At 42.6% G+C, this 5,701-nt stretch overlaps 1 protein-coding gene across 1 annotated transcript in view; it reads right to left on the minus strand.

The window, feature by feature from the left end:
• Positions 1 to 5,695, minus strand: part of ALDH1L2 (aldehyde dehydrogenase 1 family, member L2) — a 65,640-nt gene extending 59,945 nt beyond the window's left edge. The window contains exon 1 of the mRNA XM_011975510.1: positions 5,668 to 5,695. The gene's annotated coding sequence lies outside the window, so the exon portion shown is untranslated. The remainder of the gene's footprint in view (positions 1 to 5,667) is intronic.
• Positions 5,696 to 5,701: the final 6 nt, after the last annotated feature.

Genomic DNA, 5,701 nt, shown 5'->3' on the forward strand with positions numbered 1-5,701 from the left:
TATATATTTTTTTTTTTTTGAGACGGAGTCTCGCTCTGCCGCCCAGGCTGCAGTGCAGTGGCCGAATATCAGCTCACTGCAAGCTCCACCTCCCGGGTTTACGCCCTTCTCCTGCCTCAGCCTCCCGAGTAGCTGGGACTATAGGTGCCTGCCACCTCGCCCGGCTATTTTTTTGTATTTTTTAGTAGAGATGGGGTTTCATCGTGTTAGCCAGGATGGTCTCGGTCTCCTGACCTCGTGATCCTCCCGTCTGGGCCTCCCAAAGTGCTGGGATTACAGGCTTGAGCCACCGCGCCCGGCCTGCCTCATTATATAAAGAAGATATCAGCAAGGGCTTTCTTGGATGTCTGGTCAACTTTTGTTTTTTCATCATAAAAAGGATAAAAGATTTTAAAAAGAGGGATGTCAATACAGGGGCCTATGAGCAGGTGATGTCAGAGGGGGATGCCCAGGACTCAGAGACTGGAGAGAGCTCCTAGGCCGAGGCTGGTGACCACAGAACACTTCAAAGACTTTGAGTAAAGGGAGAGACCGTCCAAAGGGCTCGAGTCCAGAAACGGACTCCAGTACTAGAGAGGCAGGATTTCCGTGCACAGCAGTTACTATAATATTTTAATTGTACAAAAATTTTAAACTAATTTTTAATTATACATATTACATATACACACAATCTCCTTATGAAAAAAAAAATCACAGATAAGACTACAGCCCCTTTTGACCATCACTCCCAATCTGCATCCCTTCCTCACTCCCCAGAGGAAACTACTATTGTAGTTTGGTGTGAATTCTACAGACCTTTCCTAGGCATTTAAAAACATGGAAATACGGCCGGGCACGGTGGCTCACGCCTGTAATCCCAGCACTTCGGGAGGCCGAGGGGGGCGGATCACGAGGTCAGGAGATCCAGACCATCCTGGCAAACACGGTGAAACCCCGTCTCTACTAAAAATACAAAAAAAAAAAATTTAGCCGGGCGTGGTGGTGGGCGCCTGTAGTCCCAGTTTCTCGGGAGGCTGAGGCAGGAGAATGGCGTGCACCCAGGAGGCCGCGGAGCTTGTAGTGAGCGGAGATCGCGCCACTGCACTCCAGCCTGGGCGACAGAGAGAGACTCCGTCTCAAAAATAAAATAAAAATAAAAATAAAAACATGGAAACATATACAAAAAGTATTATTTTGTGTTTCCAAAAATAATTCAAATGTAATAATATTATGTGTAATGTTCCATAACTTTCCTTGTCAGTACATATAATTCATTCTTTGAAATCGTTGCACAGTATTCCTTAGTGTAGCTATATCTCAGTTTACTTGTTTATGTCCCTATTGAGAAACATTTTGGCCTTCAATATATCATTATTACAAATCCCATAGCAATGAATGTCGTGGTACATGCTTCCTGTGCCCATGTGGAAGTATTTTTCTCAGATACCTACAAGTGAAACTGCAGGATCATTTTTAAACCTAAATTTAATTGAAGTAGATAGCATCAAATTGACTTCTACAGTATTGGAGGAAATGTTTTCCCCTGCGAAACACACAATATCATCAAATTTACAATTTTTGCCACCCTGATGAGTGAAAAATGGTATCTTGTTCTAAATTGCATTTGATTACTAGTTTGGTTGAGTGTATTTTCATATTTTATTGTTCATTCATATTTCCTTTTTGGTATATCATTTTAGTTAGTGTATTATGTATTATTATTCTTTTCATAAAAACACAGATTTAATAGTCTATCCCACTAATCTATGAACTCCTTGAAAATGGGACTATTTCTTTCTTGCTTATTGTTTTATCTTTGGGTTATGAGAGTCTGAAGAAGTTAGTCCACTTCTCTGGGTCTCAGTTTTCTTATCAGTAAAATGGTCATAATAATCTAGGTTGAGAATCCTTTATCCAAAATGCTTCGAACCAGAAGTGTTTCAGATTTTGGATATTTTCAGATTTTGGAATGTTTGCATTATACTTACCATTTGAGCATCCCAAATCTGAAAATCTGAAATCCAAAAGGCTGTCATGATCATTACCTTTGCGTGTCATGTCAGTGCTCAAAAATGTTCAGATTTTAAAGCATTTCACATTTCAGATGTTCAGATTTGGGATGTTCAACCTAGTACCTACTTCATTGGGATGTCATGAGGATTAAAGGAGTACACAGTCGCCCTCTGTATTTGTGGGTTCCGTATCCGTGGATTCAACCAACCATGAATCGAAAACATTTGGAAAAAATTGCATCTGTACTAGACATGTATAATTTTTCTTATCATTATTCCATAAACAATACAGTGGGACAATTATTTACATAGCATCTACTTTGTATTCATTATTATAAGTTATCTACAGGTGATTTAAAGTATACTGGAGAATATGCATACGTTATATACAAATATTACCCCGTTTTATATAAGGGACTTGAGCATCTTCAGATTTTGATATCCATGGGAGGTCCTGAAACCAATCCCCTATGAATACAAGGGACAAGGAATAACTGTATATGTAAAGCATTTATTAATGCTATCTATTAATATTATTATATCCTCAGGATTTAGAGTCCTCAGAGTATAATTGACAACTAAATATGGTTTGAAGTTGAATTTGGAGATCCTGTGAACAGATAAGACACCAGAGCAGAGGTCAGGCAATGAGGAAACGAGTTAAGAACCTGGTTCCTAGAACTGAGAAATAAAGCAGGTACTTGGTTCCAAAGACCAAGGAAGTGTCCTACCTCTTTGGGCTGGATCAGAAGGTAACCTCAAGTTACCTGGAGCCAGGCTATAAACCCAGAGCTACCAGACAGACCTGACCTAGACACTGGCAGAGAAAGCTAAACAAAGGAATGCCAAATGAATAGAGGGCTAAATAACTCCTACCATGGGGAGAAGAAGCAGTGAGCCAGGCAGGATATCAGAGGTGGGCAATAATACCTAATTGACAAAGGGTTTTAAAACAAACGGTTGTTTTAGTTAAAAAGATCCAGCCATATCACTAAGCTGAAATCATTAAATGTTTCTAAGTCCCTTTATTTAAGACAGAGGATGGAAAAAGGAATTCTATCAGGAAGTGTTATAAACTAATTTTCCCCTTGGATTTTGCTAGGTTCTGAAAGCTTTATTTTTATTCATCCTTCATTCTGCTTTAATACTAAACTTAAAAGCATTGTTTGATTTTTCAGTTTTTAAAGATAAAGGGATAATTAGGCCAGGCGCAGTGGCTCATGCCTGTAATCCCAACATTTTGGGAGGCTGAGGTGGGCAGATCACTTGAGGCCAAGAGTTCGAGACCAGCCTGGCCAACATGGTGAAACCCCGTCTCTACTAAAAATACAAAAATCAGCTGGGCATAGTGGCGCATGTCTGTAATCCCAGCTACTCAAAAGGCTGAGGCACGAGAATCGCTTGAACCCCGGAGGCAGAGGTAGCAGTGAGCTGAGATTGTGCCACTGCATTCCAGCCTGGGCGACAAAGATTCTGTCTCAAAAAAACAAAAAATTAAAATCAAAAGATAATTTGCATACAGTAAAATGCACCCTTTTCAGTGTACCGTGCTGTGAGTTTTAACACACAGTCACGTAACCACTACCACAATCAAGATGCAGAACAGTTCCATTACCGCCCAAATTCCTTTATGCCTGTTTATAATCAATCCTTCCTCCTATCTCCAGCTCCAGACATCACGAATCTTTTTTCTGTCCCTATAGTTTTACTCTTTCCAAAATGTCAGATAAATGAAATCATAAAATATGCAGCATTTTGAGTCTGATTCTTACACTTAGCATACATATTTGAGTTCCATCCATGTTGTATGCGTCAGTGGTTCATTCTTTTTCCCCCCTACTGAGTAGAATTCCATTGTATGGAGGGATATACCACAGCTTGTTTATCCTGTCACCAGTTGAGGACAATTTATTTCCAGTTTTTGGCAATTATGAATAAAGCCTCTATAAACATCAACAAACAGGGTTTTATGTGGGCAAATAAGGGTTTCATTTCTTTTGGGTAAATACCTAGGAGTGTGATTCCTGGGTCATATGATAGGTATATGTTTAACTACATATAAAACTGCCAAACAGTTTTCCAAAGTGGCTGTACGATTTTGTATTCCCACCAGCCGTGTATCTGTTTGATTTTGAATAACTCATAAAACACGGTCCAGAACATTTTTCACAGGATAAAACATCCCACATTTTTCATTCATCACTCAGTAGCTTCCTTTTGACCATTGAGGAAACTGTCTTCTTCCCCAGCCATACGTGTCACTGCTTTTCCACATGCACCCCTGGGTATAGTCAGACCCAGACCACGCCAGTGCTTCCCCACATCCATGGCTTTGTTTATGCCATTTGCCACCTGGGATGTTTAACTTTTATTACTGAAATCTTAGCAAACTCCACTATGAAAATCTTTTCATTCCTCAAGACTTCCTTCTGCTCTCCAAAAAAGACAAGTCAATGAAAGGTGTTGACAGAGGAGGCCCACAAAACAGGCTTGGGCACTCGGCACAGCCCCTCGCTTTCTGTGCTATCCATCTGGGATCTCATGTGCCACATGGTGGGGGAGCTAATGAGGGGTCCAGCAGAGCAGGCAAAAGTCCTAGCAGAGCAGGTCTTCCCCACCGCCCCCCCCCCCATTTTATAAAAGGTGAATATACCTCAAAGTAACTAGAACTGGTTGCAAAGAGTAAAACGAATTCTTATTATTTGGGGTTGTCTGGGATACAGAAAGCTTTTCCTTTAATGCAAGTTTGGGCTAGTTTTTGGTGCTACTGAAGACTTCTCTCTGCCTCCAAGTTTTTTACATCTGAATATATACATATGTACATATGGCTTTGGCATGACCAAGAAAAAGAATCGATAAGCAAATTCTTTTATGTACTTCCTATAAAAGAGATACGATACATAAGACAGTTTTTATTTTTATTTCTCTCTCTCTCTCTTCCCTAAACAGTCCTGAGGTCCCCTGGGTGCTGAAGGCAGCACCACAGTGCAACGTGTCCGCTCTCGGTTCCATTTCTGGAGGAGCTGATGCAATTCCAAGGCGCGGGGCTGGGCCAGAACTCGGTTCTTGTGCTACAGTAGAATAGTGTTCCAGCGTGGCTGCCTCTGCAGCGCCTGGCAATTCTAGAAATTTTGCCATCTGTAGCTCAGCTCAGGAATACTGAGCTTGCAGCCATCGGCTTTGAGTGCCATTATCTGAACCGGCCCTGAGTGCCAGTCTCGAGCGCTCACACCTCCCAGGGCGCCAACGAGGACCCTACTGACTTGATACTCCCCTCCTCTTCCAGCAGACGGTCTCGGCCCCATACGGCTCCGGCTCTTGACCAGGGATCTCATGATTGAAGTGAAAAAGGAAAGGAAGCAGACTCTGTGCTCCTTACCAAGTGACCGTTCCCACCTTGTCATCCCAGCCAGACTTGACACGTCCAAAAACTGCATCCTCAGCCCCTTCCCGGCAGTAGACAATGGCTTGCGTGCCAATTCCCATCCGGGACCCTCCCCAGGCCCTTCTCTGAGGTCTCTCTGTTTTTGTTTGTTTGTTTTAAACGCTGTCTTGGTTTTTAGCAAAGTCTAAGTATCGCTGCTCATCCCCAGCCCCACCGCCCCGGCCCTCCCGCCCCGGAGTCTGGAAACCAGGACAGGGTGACAGCCGGGACGCTCGCCCGGGCGGGACTCACCCGGCCAGTGGAGAAGCGCCGGAGCGCCTGGTTG

The sequence above is a fragment of the Mandrillus leucophaeus genome, unplaced genomic scaffold (assembly GCF_000951045.1).
Source record: "Mandrillus leucophaeus isolate KB7577 unplaced genomic scaffold, Mleu.le_1.0 Scaffold157, whole genome shotgun sequence".
Classification (NCBI taxonomy): Eukaryota; Metazoa; Chordata; class Mammalia; order Primates; family Cercopithecidae; genus Mandrillus; species Mandrillus leucophaeus.